At 40.5% G+C, this 18,072-nt stretch overlaps 1 long non-coding RNA gene across 1 annotated transcript in view; it reads left to right on the forward strand.

The window, feature by feature from the left end:
• Positions 1 to 451: 451 nt before the first annotated feature.
• The window catches only part of LOC142018861 (uncharacterized), a 36,011-nt gene continuing 18,390 nt past the window's right edge, over positions 452 to 18,072 (forward strand). Inside the window, exon 1 of the long non-coding RNA XR_012646951.1 lies at positions 452 to 476. This is a non-coding gene — a long non-coding RNA (uncharacterized LOC142018861). The remainder of the gene's footprint in view (positions 477 to 18,072) is intronic.

Consider the following 18,072-nt stretch of genomic DNA (forward strand, 5'->3'; position numbering starts at 1 on the left):
CTCAGGTAATACTGAGCTATGAAACTGCAAACTTTGAGCAAAATACCTGTGAGAAGAGGTTATATTGACCATCTCAAAAATCCTCATTCTGCAGAGAACCAGGAAATATGCATTCAGTGACCTTGTCACATACTCTAGCTTGTCACTGCTTGAAAACTCACAATGCCAGACTGAAGGAGGAGGAGACTGTATGCCAAGGTAGACATGCTTGTTCAGATACAACCTGCAGCTGACTACTACAGGGATAGTAGGAAAGTGTTTGGGGGAATTTATTAAACTGCTTGAACATTACACGTTTGAAATTTCCAGATGAAATTGAACCACCTATGGTTCCATTTACAGTACTTTCCATTTATGACTGGTTGAGAAGGAAGAGAATTGAAGAGCCTGTTTACTCACCTACAACCCCCAGGCCACCTGATCAAATTGTGGGAGATGGTCTGAGTAGCACGTAAGAAGAAGATGAGAATAAGCAGGTAAGCAGCAGGGGCACGTGGCGTGGAGTGACCTAGTTGTAGTGGAATCAAGAATATTGTGTTGTTGACAAAGGGGGAACAAGAGGCTACAGAGAATGGACTGAAGGAAAATGTTGATATGGAGAAGAGAAAAGGGCCTGTAACAGACAGAAAGGACCTTGATCTAAGAGAAGCACCTTAGAAGAGATGTGGAGCTCGGGCAGGCAGAATAAATGTCTGACAGCAGGGGCAGAGTGTGCGTGCATGAGGGAGGCATAGATTTCAAGTACAGCACTCTGAGGGTCCGTCCACACTACAGGAAAGATCAGCCCTGCCACAGTCAATCTTCCACCATTTGATTTAGTACGCCTAGTGGGAACGCACTAAATTGAATTTATGGAGAGCCCCCATCGACTGAAGTACTTCTGCCTCCATTAGGAGTGAGGGAAGTTGATGGGAGCCCAGGCTCCCATTACCTCCCTTTGTGGAGGTGGTGTGACAGCCTGAATTAAGGTATGTCAACTTTAGCTGTGTATTTAACAGAGCTAGAATCATGTACCTTAATTCATCCTCTGTGGTGTAGACCTGGCCGGTCTCTCACATGAAGAAACATTAATAGTCAGCAGAAGAGCTGCACTAGGTAGAAAGACAGAGTGTGCCTACCATTTATTCCACTGGCAGGAGATATCTTATTCCTGCTGCAAGAGGTGGGAACTGAATAAATGGTTTGAATAATTTCAGATTCTCTGAACATGTGGTTACCCGCTCAGCTGCAGAGAGGAGTTATGTTCTCATGTATGCACCAGGAGATGGCCATGGTTGTAATAACAACATGTTTGATCAAACATCAAGAGGGAAAAAACCCTCCAACCCAACAAACCCTCACTGAAATGAATGCCTTCCAATGGAACCGGGACAGTGTGTTCCTAGCCACTAGGAAGGGTTTGGCCCAGTCACCCAGCACCTAAAATGATCACTATTTCACTGACACTGTATGGTTTAGCATTAGAGTTTCATGTTAATATGGATGATTAGCTAATTAAAGGCTCTGGTTTGGGCTTTTTAGTCAAAGTTGTGTTGGTATTTGTGCCTGTGTGCATGTGTATGCAGAAAACAGGGTTAAGGACAAGGACCTCTGATGGGAGCACACTCAGAAATGGTGTTATGCTCTAGCAATTGCTTCAGAGACAGACACACGTGTTCTCTCACCCTGGGAACCAACTTGCACATATAGCTACCGAATTGTGCCTCTGCAAATCAACTGTTGCACAAGGTGATGGAGGTGATAGCTGCTGGAAACCTCACTCATCTATCTGTACTGGGGTTTCCTGACCTTAGACATTCAGGCCACCAATCAAACAATAGTGTAAAGGCTGTGAAAAACTGACACTTTCTGTGGCAAAATTCCACAGGCAAAATTGTTTATGAAATAATGTCCACCAGTTTTTCCCGCGTTGAAGTCAGGCTCATTACAGCTTGGTGCATAATAGATTCTTTTTTTGGTTAATTTCAAAAGCCAAATAAAGATGCCATATTGGATTCATCCAAAAATAAAAGAATGCACCCGAGAAAAAAGTAGGGTTTCATTGTTAGCAGGAAACAACAAACAACGAACTGGCTTGCCATCACACACAGGCTACATCTACACTACAGAGAACTCTCAACAGAAGTTATTGTCAGAAAATGGATCACTCTGTTGATCCACTCTGGTCACAGAGAGCAGCCAGACCGCCTGGCCACTCTCTCAGCACAACAGCCAACTGAAAGCACAGCAGACAGGGCTGCCTGGTGTCCCGGAAGCCTGTTTTTCAACAGAAGGCCTCTTGGAGCATCCCAAATGGCTTTCTGTCAACAGAGTCCGTCGAGAATGGCGTTCTGCCCCCTGGGGGAATGGCAGAATGCTCTCAACAGAAGTGCCACATTCTGTCAATTTATTGTCAACAGAACGCATGTGTAATGTGGATGCTCCATAAGTTTTTTTCGACAAAACTCTCTAGTGCAGATGTAGCCACAGACTATAATCAACTGATTAGAAAACCTTGACAATATTATTTCATAATATGGCTAAAGAACTGTCCTTTGGAATACATATTAGAAAGAATAAAACTGGACATTCTTTGGGACCTAGTTTGCTGAGCCAGTACTTATTTTGGCTGGCTACCAAGCAAACAAAACCCATGCTGATAAAGTAAGTGATGAGGCAATCTTCTGATCTACAAGGTTATTCTAAGATACTCTGACCACCTCTAATGTAACTTAGGTATAAATGGAAACAATGATGCTTGAAATCCCCATCTCAATTAAGAATCTGAGTTTTCAATTCTAAAATATAATTAAAACTAAGAGAAATAAGAGCACTCCTGAATAGGGTGACCATCCATCCTGTATTGGCCAGGACAGCCCCCTATTTCAGGCACCAGGCGGGTGTCCCAATTTATTTCTAAAAAGGGGCTAATTGCCCCATATTTGCTGACTCCTGGCACCCCATTCCATGGGGTGCCGGAGCCTGACCAGCATGCCTTCTGCCAGGTTCTCAGCTCCCTGCACCAATGGGGGGGGGGGTGGGAGAATCACCAGCAAGGCAGGTCTGGCTTCTGCTCCCTGTGGCTTGGGAAAGCTAGAGCAGGACCAGCATGGCTGATGCCTGGCTTCCTGCTGCTAGTGGGAACTGTAGCCTGAGTGACACAGTTGCTGCCTGGCTCTTGTTGCTTGGGGGAGCCAGAGTTCGAGAGGTGTGGCTGCTGCCTGGCTCATGGCTCCTGAGCTGTGGGGAACTGGGATCGCACTGGCACTGCTGGCCTGGATCTGTCTCCCTGTGGTTTGGGGAAGCTGGAGCTGAACCAGCGTGGCTACTGCTTGACTCCTGAATCCCTGCTGCTCAGGGACGCGCAGCACCCACAGGGCAGCCACCGCCTGACTGTTAGGGTGACCATCTGTTCTGTTTTGTCCGGGATACTAGCTCACCCCTCGTCCCATATTTGGCCTGGGGAGGTCTGGTCACCCTACTCCTAAGAAAAGTTTCGGCTGTCTCTCGGAACAGTATAGAGTTATGGTGCTTGACAAGGTTAGCTGAAGCAAAAATATCCTACTACTCTTCTGAAAATACAGAAAATTGTTGTTCTTTGAATCAAAATGGGCTAATTTACCAATCAAAAGATCTTGGAACAAAGAAGACGAAGTGGTATTAAATGAAGATATTTGTAAATCTAGCTGAGGAAACCATACTGCAGAAGGCTGGGGAGATAATTAAGGAAGCAATCTAAGTGGGAGTAAGATGTATGGATCTGAGGATAAAATATGAGTTACTTTGCACTGGGATGTGGAACCTGTCAATTATCTAAGAGTGATAATTCTAGACCATTAATGCTCATTGGACTTTACTGCCTTGCCCACAGAGTTTCCTTATGCTTCAAGGCTGGCAAACGCACTGGAATCTCACAAAGGACAAGGAAAGTTTTAAAACTGGGTTACAGAAGTAAAGACTGTGTATTGTGGATAAACACAAAATACACGTGGGGGTTGTTCATAGCTCTTCCTGGCAGTTCACAAATTACTCATAGTAGGAAACCTACATTTAACAATATTGCCACATTTTTTAAACCAAGAACTTTAAAAAAAATGTATGGGAACTGATATTCCTTTTACCCAGTGGAGTCTGTGATGTTTATATGCTTTTAGACATAAGGAACCAAAAATAAATATCACCACAAATTTCAGAAACACTCTAAATATTTTTTCTAAAATATGTCATACCAAAACCAAATTTACACAGATGTTTTTGAGTGAACAACAGTCATCCCAAAGAAGTGTCAGTAAATCTTAATCCCACAACACACCTTCATGTGTGTGACATATATAGCATGACTGTTCATAAGAACAAAAGATTAAAGTATAGGGAACAACAAAAGGTTTATGAGCATAGGTTCAGGTTTCTCCAAATGGCAAAGCCAAAAGTAAACTATGCAGGATATGCCATTCATTTGTGACCACATACTCACCCCTTATTTCAACACAATACTCCAGTGTATTGCTTTTACTAATCAAAACAAGACAAAAACCATCTGTGCAGCTACATCCCTTTGTGGATGTGGATGTCTTTTGTCTGCTTTGACTACATGATTCAAACTAGAAAGCACCTTGCAGTTCTTAGTTCTTGCAGTTCAAACCCATAGGGATAAATTCTACTCCAGAATTCTGAATAACTGGGTTGGACTGGGGCATATGCATATGTCAGGAGTCCAGTGGCTAAAGTAGCCTCTGTGAAACATTACAGTGTCCTCTTCATGGTAAGAGAATGATTGGAGGACGACCTTTATAGGAGCATTTATTCTGCCGCCCCCTCCCACCTGTCTTGCATGGATTGCCCACGGAGAATGGCTCTGGACTACGTGAGACCTCTGAAAATGAAATGTTCTTCCCTAGCCAAGTTTCTACACCATTTATTCTGTAAGGAGCATTTCCATGGCTCCAGAGTTGGCCTTCATTAGGGTCTCATAAGAAATAGCACATAGGTGCAAGAACCATAGCAGGGGAATTCTGAGATACTAGGAGAGCTTGCAAGAGTCTCAGCAGAGGTGATGGAGATTTCAGGAAGAATGATTGAGACTAATGGGAAACAGATGAAGGCCTTCTAGTAGCTCCCAAGGTTTACAAATTGCCTTCTAGTAGAAGAAATAGAAGATGCCAACTCCTACTGAATGTTTAGGAGTTTGGAAAAATCTACCCTTCGGAAAGATACATAAACAGGAAACAGATTATTAGCTTATTATGAGAGGCCTTTTGTTAAATATTCGAAGATAAACTTGGTAGCTGCCAGACTTAGTAATACGATCCCACTCATCCCATCAGTATACTGAATTGAGAGACTCTGGTAGGAAAGAGAGGAAAGGCCAACTAAGCTACACTGTGCCAAGGGAAGAAATACGCAAAGTCTATGGGCCAAACCCTTGCTAGGTGTAAAGGGGCACAGTTTTATTGATTTCATTGGAAAATACCCTCTTATACCAGCCAAGAATCTGTCTATCTGAATGGTGGTCTATCATTATAATATTTGTATTACTATTTGTTAAGAGATTTTGCATGTGAAATTAATAATTTTGTTTTAAGGATACTGAGCTCCATTCTGATTTCACTTATCTTATTAAAACACAGGGCTAACGCCATACGTTTCCACAGTTACCCCCAGTTTATAGTATGCTAACTGAGGTCAGATCAAACCCATAATATGTAACCTCAGTATTCAGGAAGAATGGTTTCTGCAATGCTTTTATTATTTTTAAGGAAAAACTGAATAGTCTAAAAGAAAAATATAGATTCTGTAATTGGCTTTTATTTATTATTTATTCTTCTTCTTATTAATAATATGCAGTTCAACTCTCTGTGCTAGGCATAGGAGACATATGTTCTTGTGTCATAGATCCAGCTTGCCCCAGATTGTGGTGGATTCTCCATCACTGGAAAATTTTAAATAGAGGCCACATCTTTAGATGCTAAGCTCTTTGCGGTGTCTAAGAGAAACATGCAGAGTGAGTGTGTGCAGCGGGGCAGGGAGCTGTGACTGATGTGGTAGTAGAAAGTAATAACATTTTTAGCAGTCAGTGATGATTTGCCATCTGCTAGCCACACATGAAAGAATTGGCATCGCTCATACCTTGAAACCCAATGCAACATGGAATGTCCCTGACAGGGGACCTCTAGAACATACAGGCTTGGAGATCAGAAGCAGGGAGGTGCAGCTGAAATTCTCCCAAATGACAGGATGGAATATGAACCTTGATCAACATAAGATGGTGGCTAGTTGGAAACATGAGGGATGGCCAGGACAGTACAATATGTAGAGAAAATTGTCAGGAATATATTTGAACTTCTATTTATTTTCCCATCATTAGTCTAACTGTAGCCAACATTTTTATTTCACTGGGAGGAAGTTGTCCTTAGGGATAGTACACTAGACTAGGACTCAAGAGATCTGAATTCCATTCCCAGCGCTGCTACTGGGCTATTGAGTGACCTTGAACAAGTCACTTTGCTGCTTTCCGCCTCAGTTTACTCATCTGCAAAATGTGATAATGGCTGGTAGCTGAAGCTCAACAAACTTGGACTAGAAATAAGGTGCAGATTGAGTGCAAGTGTAATTACCCATTGGAAATTTCCAAGAGTTGTGGTGGAAAGTTTTGAATACAGATTGGATGTTTTTTCTAAAACATCAGTGTGAGCTTAAACTGGAATTAATTCAGAAATGTGGAATGGACTGTGTTATGCAAGAGCTCAGCTTCTAGGATCACAATGTCACTTCTGACTTTAGAATCAATGATACTTCCTTTGTCAAATGGTCTGAAATGTACTGATGAAACATACTATATAAGAATGAGGGTATTATATTTTAATTATTATTAATAGTAGATAAGTTGAGACATCAACCAATTTGGAGAAACTCAAAGGAACTCTTTTGGTGAATGCCTGGCTCCATTGATGGGATGCAGTCATATAAGGGTACAAAATATATAGAGATAGAAGAGTAGGTCATGCTGGTGGGGGAGTGGCATTATATATGAAAGAAAGCATAGAGTTACATGTAGCAAAAATATTAAGTGAATGAGACTGTACTATAGAATTCCTAGTGACAGGAATTCCATGATTTAACAATAGAGCTGCATCAGAAATATATGACTGCACACCTGACCAAAATTCAAACTGGAAAATGTGAAGAATCTCTCCCAGGTGTCTGACTAGTAGATGCTGATCATGTGGGAAAATTCAAACTGATTCCCCTAACTGGGGCCAGAAAAAACCTCTCCCCACCCCCACTGCAAGCTGGCAGTGACCTTCCTTTCTTTTTCTTTTTTTTTTCCACGCATTTCTTTGCTACATGGGTCACTTGTCATTTGAAACTGGTGTAAATGACATATTTTCTGTAAACAGAAGTCTTTACAGCATGATTTGAAGATTTCATTAACCTAGCCAAAGCTTGGGCTCTGCTATAGGAATGTGTGGGCAAGGTTCTGTGGCCTGCAGTGTGCAGAATCAGAGTAGGTAATCAATGTTTCTGCAGAATTTAAAGTCTATATCAAGATAAGGGCAATGAAGATCATTATGGGTATGGAATAGGTTCAACACGGGGAGAGATAAAAAGACTGGGACTGCTCAGCTTAGAAAAAGGATGGCTAATGGGGCCTACGAAAGTGCTCTGTACAATCATGAAGGTTACGGTGAAAGAGAGTAGAGAAGTAATATTTGGCCCTTCATATAACACAAGAACTAGGGGTCACCCAATGAAATTAATAGCCACACAGTTTAAGACAAACAGAAGGAAGTTATTCACACAACATACAGCCAGCTTGTGGAATTCAATGCCACAGGATGTTGTGGAGGTCAAAAGTATAACTAGTTTCAAAAACAATTAGGTAAGTTCATGGACAGTAGGTCCATCAATTGCTACTAGCCTAGATAATCAGTGATGTACCCTCTGGTCTGGCCATCCCTAAACCTCCAATTGCCAGGCTGCGACACGATACGTAATTGTTCCATTATGTATATTCCCTCTAAAGCATTTGGCACTGACCGCTGCTGGCAACAGGATACTGAGCTAGACGGACAATAGGTCTGACCCAATATTCTTACATTTTTAAAGAGTGAGCATTGGTCTACTGTCAAGGTTAGACAATTTTATCAAAAAGAGGAAAAAAATAATTGGTGGCTTCAGAAAGCTGCAAACGTATTGTCATGAAGTAGGAGGAGTTAATATAAAAATTGCCTCTTTCTAAAAGTCTGGGTATAACTTTATGAATGAGTCCTGCACTTTCTCTTGGACACACAATGGTGTAGTCTTAAACTTTTCAACATTTTGTCTTTAGGGATTACTAAACACTGAAGTTTCTCCCACTCGAGTAAATTTATTACTGCATGCTGCAAAGCACCTACAATATACGCAATCAGCGAGAGCCACCTTTCTTATTTTCTTTGTCCTCTTTTGACTAAGTAATTCATAACATGTAAAAATCAAATATAAACAGAACTTAGACTAAAATAATACATTCCTGAAACTTCACTTAAATTAGAGCTGTAAGAACTTGGGAATGTTTACATTTCATTCTTGAAGTCCTCATCTGTTTATATCTGAATTTAGACATAACTATAAGTCTTAGTGAAATAACAAAGTGTTTCCTTGGACCACAGTCCTGGAAATCCAGCATTTTTTCTTCATTAATATCTAATCCCAATTCAATGAGAATTTAGCTACTTTGTTTGATATGAAACTTAGAGGTTGCCTATTTCAACTCCAGAGCCTGCTGCTTCTAAATAAAGCAGAGCTGGTGGTGGAGGTGGTGTTTGTGAGTCATAAACACTCTGTCATTGTAACATGTCAGATTTCTCCAAAAGAAACATTTGTATATGTTAGATTATTTTATTATTAGTTTAAGAAGGTTCGTTTAGATCCCAGCAAAGCCACGAGGAAGAATTATGTGCTTAAGCATTTCCATCTCTGATGTGTAATGCCTTGCAGACATTTAACATGCTGAGACAAACAAGAGAATCCCCAGAGTCCTCATCTACTACAGGACTTATTTCGTACTGCATCAATAATGTAAATTGAGATGTGAAGATAGCTCCCTGTTTTTGTAAGGTCTGATTATGCTAGTGCAGAAAACATCCACTCAGCTTTGCTGGAAATACTGAAGTCAGCTCCCTGGTTAAAAATCTAGGTAATTCTTTTTTTATGTCAAAAAAGTTTTTATTACCATGGCACTAGTGTAATCACATTCCTTTAATATGATAAAATATTTACCTCTACATTTTTCAAGTACTGGGGGGAAAGGGGGTGGGTCAACTGATTCACTGATGTTAAAGAAAAGCAAAATGTAAAGGTTAATACCTTTTTTCAGTCCTAACTAACTAAAATAAGCACCCAGTATTACTTATTTCTGCTATTATTGGGCTAAATTGCACAATCTGTAATCACTCTGGTGACCACTTAGTCACACAAGTCATATTCATGCAAGTAACTGCAATGGGACATCTTCTATGATCTTGTGTGAGTAACAAAAGGATTGTGCAGTCTAGCCCAACATACTGTATTTGGGAGTAAGAAAGCCCCAGGGCTGCATCTACACTAGGAACTAACTTCGAAGTTAGACACAACTTTGAAGTAGCCTGCAGAGATTCTACACACATTTTCCCTTACTTCGTAGTTAACTTCAAAATAGGCAGCCGAACTTTGAAGTCCTTACTCCATTCCTGGGAATGGAGTAGTGCCCTGTTTCAAAGTTTAACTTCAAAATAGGGTGTATGTAGACGCTCAACTTTGAAGTTGCTTACTTCAAAGTTGTACTTCGAAGTAAGCAACTCTGAAGTTATTTTTGTAGTGTAGACACAGCCAAGAGAAATCACCATTTCCAAGTCTGACCCTGTCCCTGCTCCACCCAGATGCCATGTTAGCTCACCAGTGCCCATATTTACTATAATATACTGTATATGGAATAAATATAAAAGAAACTACCCAAAACCTCCATATGTCTTCTCCTGCCAAGATGCTTACACATTCCCTATTTCTCATCAAATTATTTTAATTACTGCTGATGAGATTCGTAATTATGTTTAGCCAGGCTGCCTCTTCTGTTGTTACTGAACATATGATATATATATTATATTACATTTACTCATATTAACCTGTGTTTTATTACAGCAAGACAAGTCCTTTAGCTGAAATTGTGAAGTGTTTATCCATTATATACCATCCTCATATTCCTTCAAAATAGTTACATTTTGGGCAGTAATTTTCTGTATTTGGTCTTTAAATAAAGGAAGGTTTTTTTGTTTGGGGCAGTGGAGGGGACACTGGAGCAAAAAAGCTCTAAGGCTACTTTTGAGTCTGGGGAGAGAATGAAGCAAGCAGATTTTTTTTTTATTTACAGTGCAAAAATCTAATAACTAGTTGGGTGTCAGGGAGACTATAGCAAAAGCAGCTGATATATGAAAATTGAAATTTGGCATGAACACAGTCCTCCCTGAGAACCAGGAGCCTTATTCTTCAACTCAAATCCCATCAGTTTTGTGACTACATATGATGCAAAGCAAAAGAGAATTGGGACTGTAATCTTTTCATGTCTCGACTTCCTGTGATTTTTAACAATGCAACCTTAATTTTGCATTTAACACAGCATTCTACAATTAATAAAGCACACAGCAATTATTAAAAATCAAAAACCTGGCTGCAGACGATTAAAACAATTGGAATTCAGCTATACACCATTGAGGAGCCTGTGTGTTTTTGAGTGCTTCTGAAACACATGCCATTTATAACACTACAATAGCAAGCCTCTTCTGAAAGACACTGCTAAATGTGCAAGTCACTTACCTGGGAAGAATTTGTACTGCATTTGTGAAAGCAAAATTACAATAGCTGACAAAACATGAAAGTTTCATCATGGTGGATTAGAATGCTCCCAAGGAATTCAAAGGAATTTATCGTTATTCAACATTTCAGTGAGTGTTCTTTTAACGTGTCCTCAGGGAGTAGATTTGGCTTTGCTCTCTGTAGGAATCCCATACTCATAAAAAGGTTAGACTAGAGGAACTTGGTAAATAATATAACAAACAGTTTCTCTCCTGTTAGAATATAGAGCAAGACAAGCAAATATGTGCTACTCCTATGCTATCGTGTCACCAAGAAAACAACATGCATGCTCCCTCATGTCTCATATAATTGTTTCTTACCTGAACAACCTCCATTAAATGTGGGGGAATGACAGCTGACTTCAAGATAACTCGTTGCAACTCCTTGCTGACCATAAATGGTGCCTGTAAAATTCTCTTGTCCTTTTCATTTGTCATGGTATTTAGAAGGTCTAAAAATCAGTGTTTCTTCTTCTCCCTCAGTTTCAGGTAGAAAAAGCTGTGTGTGTGACTTCCTTAATCAGGGTCTCCAAAGATCTTTTGTAGGATACTAAGCAAAAGGAGGAGGTTAAGAGCTGATATTTCTTGTGTGTAAAAAAGATTTCACTTGAGTGTGTGGAAGAAAGATCATCGATTGCTTTGAAGCAAGAGAAGAACAAGGTGCATCCTGCTATCCCCATCATGTTTTGGGGAAAGAGGATTTATAGGTACCAAAATAAGGAATCTCAGTTGTAGTGGATCAATGTTGGGTTAAAAAAAAACTTCATGGTGGCTATGAAGCCCTTCTGTCACACACATACAAAACTCGGTTAATAAAAAATCAAAGAAGGGTGAAATAATTAATGCCAAGCAATATGGGTCTATGGAAAATAGATCTTTTCAAACTAATTTGATTTTTTAATGAGACAAATTTGGGTGATAAAAGTAAGAGTGCTGATGTAATATACTTCAGCTTCTTTAAGGCATGTGACCTTGTACCACACAACATTTTGCTTAGAAAACCTGGAACCATACAAAATTTACAGGGGACACGGTGAATAGATTAAAAAGTAGCTGTAAGTGGGGAATCATCATCAAATTGAGGTGTGTTTAGTGGCGTTTTGCAGGGATTAGTTCTTGGCCCTGAGCTATTTAACATTTTTATCAATGACCTGAAATAGAGCACAAAATCATTACTAATAAAGTACGAAGCACACACAAAATTGAGAAAGCGGTCATGAAGAGTAAAGGTCAGTGATTCAGAAAACTCTAGCTCACTTGGCAAATTGTATGAAAGCACACCCTATGTATTTCAAAATGGCCTAATGCAAAGTTGCACAGTGAGGAACTAAGAATGTAGGCCATTCTTACAGGATGGGGGATTATATCTTGGGAAGCAGTGATTCTGAAAAAAATCTGGGGTGTCACGGTGGATAATCAGGTGAATATGAGCTCCTGGAGCAATGCTGTAGCCAAAGGGCTAATGTGATCCTTGAGAATACTGAGTAGGTGTTTAGAAGTTTTTATTACAGGTTGCACCTCTCAAAACTGGGACTGTCTGGTCCAGCAACATCTGTGGTCCAGGATGACCATGGATATTTCTGGACCAGAGAGTCCTCAGGCCAGGAGCCTAGTGGCAGGAGGGCTGAGAGCCCTGCCAGGCTGGCATCTGCAGGGACCGGCTCAGCATCCTCTGGGGTGGGACCAGTGCCCATCAGCCCAGCTGGGGCAGGAATTGGCATCCATGGGCCAAGGGCTGGCCTCTGTCAGCACTTCAAGGATGGAACAGGTGTCCATGGGGCCAGGACTCAGCCCAGCATCCAGCAGTCTGGCTGAGGGTTGGGCTGAGGCCAACAGTGGGGCCAGGGGTGGGTCTGGGGCCTGTCAGGGCTGACAGCTCAGATGGGCCTGCCATAGGGGATCAGTGGCAGGAGGGCAGCTGGGGCAGAAGTGGAGCCAGTGGTGCGGAGGTGTGACAGACTGGGAGTCCAGAAGCAGGGAACTGGTCAGGTCCTGAGGATGCCAGACCAGAGAGGCCCAACCTGCACCTCTGGTTTTGGCCCTGGTGAAACCACTACTGGAATGTTGTACACAGGTGTGGTGCCTACACTTCAGGAAGAATGCTGAAAAATTGGAGAGGCAATCATCAAAGGGGGGCTACAAGCATGACTGGAGGACTGGAATTCATCGTATAATGAAATACTGAAGAGCTCAGTCTATTTACCTTACCAAAGTGAAGGGGAAGGGATGATTTAGCTCAAACAGGAGTCAATTCAAGCAACATCTCTTGCTTGTGTTATGCCACAGATCAGACTAGATGTTCACAATGAACTTTCTTGCTTTATAATCTATGAAGGAATTTACTGACAGTGGTGAGAAGTTGCTCACTTGAGTAGTCCCATTAAAAAGGGACTAGTCTGTTAAGCAACTACTCATATATGTGGAGCCATGAGAGTCCTCAGTAACTACTCACTGACCATAGAATCCTAGGGTTGGAAAAGACCTCACGAGATCATCATCCAACTCCTTGCTCAAAGCAGGACCAGTTCCAACTAAAGTCAGGGCTTTGTGAGCTGGGGTTTCAAAACCTCTAGGAATGGAGATTCCACTCCCTCTCTAGGTAATCTATTCCAGTCACCAAACATGGGCACTACTTCATCACATTTTTATGGTGCCACTGTCACCCTCCAAGACAGAACCACATCATCCTCCACCCTGTTCTTTTCTCCCAGCACAGGGACACCTCTTCCAATACCAAGGAAATCTCTGAAGATGGAAGAACAGAGTCTACCCATTACTTCATTTCATACCTAAATTAAATGCTTGCATGGAATTATCCCATGAAATTTCACCTCCATAGTCCAGTGGGAGGACTCCTATGCAAAGTTGCCAGCCTAGAGTTCTATTTGGGTCCTTTTGGGCCAGGCATTTGGATTAGGATTTGGCCCCTAAATGCCTCTGTTGAACATATTCACATTCTTAATGTTCTTCCACCTGAAAATTGCTGGGGCAAATTTCTGTAGTCAGACAACTCAATATTAAAACATTGTTTTCTACCCTCTCAGTATTGCTGCTGCCACCTGACCCAAAATGGTACTCCAGTCACATGCATGGCCCAATTATTGCAAAAAAAGAAAGCACATTACAGAGAATTAAAAACAAGAAACATTTATTAGCGTGGCTATTAGTGGAGTACAGCTAACAGGTTCATTGTTGTTTAATTTGGCAATACTTTCGTTTGATTGTGTCAGTGTATATAGAAGACTATGCCGGAAAGAAACTGAAAAATTCAACTTTTAAAGGATTTAAGGAGTGACTTTCAAAATAGCTGAGCATTGCCCTTGCTTCTCTCAATGACATCAGTGATAAAACTCTGATTCACTTGATGTAGTGCCAAAGCTGAGCCACTTCAATATTTTATTAAACAAACAAATGAAAAAAAATGAATATGCTCTCTAATGTTTCTGACTGTTTGTTCTTACAGTAAAATTCATTCTGGATAATTCTACAGAAAGGAGGACAGCTCCTATTATTTAATGTTGTGTTTTGTTTTAAGTTAGCACACTTTTCTTCCAACATGTCCACCGATTATTACTTTTAAAAGGGAAGATTGAGCAATGTAGCTGGGCTTCTCCTAGAAAAGTAGACAAATGCGCTATGGAAATGCTGTATTTAGCTTCCAGAAGTTACACCCTATCCCCTTAAAAAACCACTGGCAAACAACTCGTCAGAATAGGCTTTCATTCCTCTCTGAGGGATGAAAAAGAAATGCTTGCCTGCCTCCAAAGTTCAAGCAAAGATGATCGAATTGTGGCTGCCAAGATGGGAGGTGGAAGAAAGTAGGGGACTTGAACCGAGGAGAGAATAAGTAAAAAAATATTTATACATTCTGTTGTTCAGCTCTAATTGCTTCAACGATTATTTACTTTTCTTTCTTTCTTTTTTTTCTCTTGAAAATAGCTTGCTGCTTCTTAACATTTTTCAAAGATGGTGCTGCCAGGCATAATAAAATGCAAGCAGGGATATGTTTTTTTTTGGAGAGACTGAAATAATTAATGTGAGAATGCTTCTGTTTGGGCATTGTTATTTCTTTCTTTCTCATGAACTAAAAGCACATGCTTTTCACTTTTAATGTGAGCTAATCTGTCACACAGAAGTCATGCTTTCTTTAATCTTGAAATGATGTTCATTTAGAATAATACTTGGGGATCTGAATTTTAGAAACCCCATTCAATTATTTCTGGCTGACACCACAAAGCTGCCCCTGGGTTTCATAGAATCATCTCTTCTGACTGTTCTGTTGTCCCACCTAAGCTTTAGATCACTTAATTTTCTAGGTTTGACCATGTTGGGTTTTCCTCTATTTAGTTTATAGCCATTGCATCAGTATTATGCCATCTCTGACCTATGAGTCATCTTCAGAAACATCACTCCTTCTTGGAGAGCAACTAAGGTTTGCTGTAACAGCAAAACCCAAAGAAGCAGGGCTATGTTTCCACTAAACACACCATAAGGTATATTTTCAGTAAGAGGTGTGACAATTCAGCAGGTAATATAAATGGGAATTTTACGACTACATGCTTAGTTATTCCAATGAAATGTAGCTCATTTATTAGTAACAGAGAGGAAGCCGTGCTAGTCTATACACTATCAAAACAAAAAGCAGTCAAGTAGCACTTTAAAGACTAGCAAAAGTGGGTGTGTCCCATTAAAGCTTACCTAATAAACTATTTTGCTAGTCTTTAAAGTGCTACTTGGCTGCTTTTTGTTTTGATAGCTCATTTATTATTTACTTGTATTGCAATAATGCTTACCTGCCACAGCTGTAGGTCCCTGTTATGGTACTTAGAGCAAAAAGTGAGTCCCCATCCCAAAGAGTTTACTGTGAAAGTGAGGTCCAAGTCATGCACATGGATTCATTTGGGTGGACCCTGGCAGCCATGTGGTGTCATATTGAAGTCAATTTGGCTGACCAAAGGACACAGGCATATGAAGAGCTGATTACAGACTCCTGGTTTTATCTTGGTCTTTCTCCACCTGATACCCACAACTCAGCTGTCTTCCTGACAGATGCTTTTCATGGTCCAGGGAAGCTCACAGAGCCTTGGTTAAGTTTAGCTGTGTTCTAAAGAGCAAAACAAAAACCAGCAGTCCTGGGGCACTTTAAAGGCTAACAAAATGATCTATTTAAGTTTATTAGCTTTCATGGGACAGACCACTTCTTCCGATCTGGAAATTCTGAAGGGCAATTTCTCTGGGCAGAGGAGCCAGAGCTCATCCACAAGGCAAGCCTGGCATTCCCTCAGCTCCACTCAGGGTTGCATGCACAAACACAAACAATTCCATGCAACTACATGCTTACTCTTGCTCTGTTCTTCAGGCATCGTTCATTATTCAGCGTATCTTCACTGCTGAACAACAAACGATTGTTAGTGTAACAAGACAGGTACACTTGTTTGTAAACGACACTCCCCAGGCAGACCGGAAAGCTGTGCTATTTAGCTGTCATTCTGCAGGCTTTGATAACTTTATCATGCACGTAATAGACCGAATGAACTAGAACTGATCCTATGTTATGCTGCAGCCTATTTGGTGTAGCTGACAATGGAAAGAATACTCCAGCATAGGGAAATACTTTAGTGGTGAATACACAGTACAGTGGCCTCTACACCAGTACCTCTGCCTACAGGTGGCATGCAGAGCATGGCTCAGATATCCTTTGTGCAGGTGATCCTGAACTCATGTCAGCCCTAACATGCCATAGGAGTGGAATTTCAGAAGCACTCATTTTGCAAGGGTAGACTATCCTATGGATGTAACACAGTCATCAGTTACTGCCCCCGGACATGGTTAAATGAACATGGAAGAACTCAGAGGATGGAGGATGCACATTTGTCTATTAAGTGCTACACCTTGTGATTTGATTTTGAAATTTCTTTATCTTTGGAGAAAATGAGAGAGAACTTTTCATCTAAGTGAATTCACTCTTGCATGGGTGTTCATCTAGGGATGCCTTGGAAATGGTTTTCACATCCCTCAAATATTTTTGACCAATTTAATTTTTTTCTGTTTTGAATCAGAACAAAATATCACAATCTAGAAAATATTTGCGAAAAAGAAATAACTGTTTTTGGTTTGGGTCAACCAAAATACTTAATTTTAATAATTTTGTAATGCTCTCTTTTTAGTCTTTTTTCAGCCAAATTTTTTAACACGAATGTCATTTTGAACCAGATTTTTAGTTTAGAAAATGTCAAAACAAAATGTTTAGTCAATTTTGGGGAAAAAAAAGCTAGTTTTTTTTTTCCTTTGGAGGGAGGGAGTGTCTGATACCCAACCTGGTATTGAGAACTATTTGTTTCACCAAATCAGTATTTATTGGTGAAATAATGGCTTACAGTGCTTTTATTGTTAAAAAAAAAAAAAGAGAGAGGTTCCAGGTACTTTGCCAGGTCCCTGCCCCCTCTTCCCAGCCAATTCCATGTTTGGGGCTGCTGTGGTACCAGTACTCCACACTGGCAAGTAGCAGCACAAAAAAAAAAACCACTGATAATTTATCAAAAGAGTGCTGACCAGCTCTAACTTGCAGTTTTATTGCATCTGAAAAAAGAGAGATTTATATTTTCTGTTATTAACAGCTTCTGTGATTGTTCATAATGACATTTTTCTATGATACTTACAAATATTGACAACATCTGGTTTGAAATTTGAAGTGTCACTGCTAGCTTAAAAAAGATCAAATTGTTTATAAAATAAAATTTCAGTCTTTTGGACAAAAAATAATTTCCACGAGAAAGCATGATTTTCAGTATACTATTTCACACAACATCCAGAGAAAAAAGCTAAGTTTCTGAGTTGTGCAATTACCTAGAATAATTTTTTTATATTTTTCACATATTATTGCTCCCACCAGATATTCAGATCTTGTTCTATGTGACCAGAAGAGCCAACAGTTAGACTTCTGTATTCCTAACTCTTATCTACAGAAGTCTGCTTCAATTGGTAACTCTTACGACAATGTAGTCATTTACCCAGCTAGCCCTGTCACACCATGCCTTGTATTGCAGAGCAGTGCAATCATTAGCTTTTACTCAAACGTGGCAGGATATGACAGGGATTCTACAATCAAGGATGATTCTGGTGTCAATGAACTGTGACACTCCATCAAATCGTGCATCTTTAATGTCATGGAGAGTTACATCCCTTCATGGGTGATAAAGCATGGGCAGTGTGACAAGCCCTGGTT

This window comes from Carettochelys insculpta, chromosome 11, assembly GCF_033958435.1.
Source record: "Carettochelys insculpta isolate YL-2023 chromosome 11, ASM3395843v1, whole genome shotgun sequence".
Taxonomy (NCBI): Eukaryota; Metazoa; Chordata; order Testudines; family Carettochelyidae; genus Carettochelys; species Carettochelys insculpta.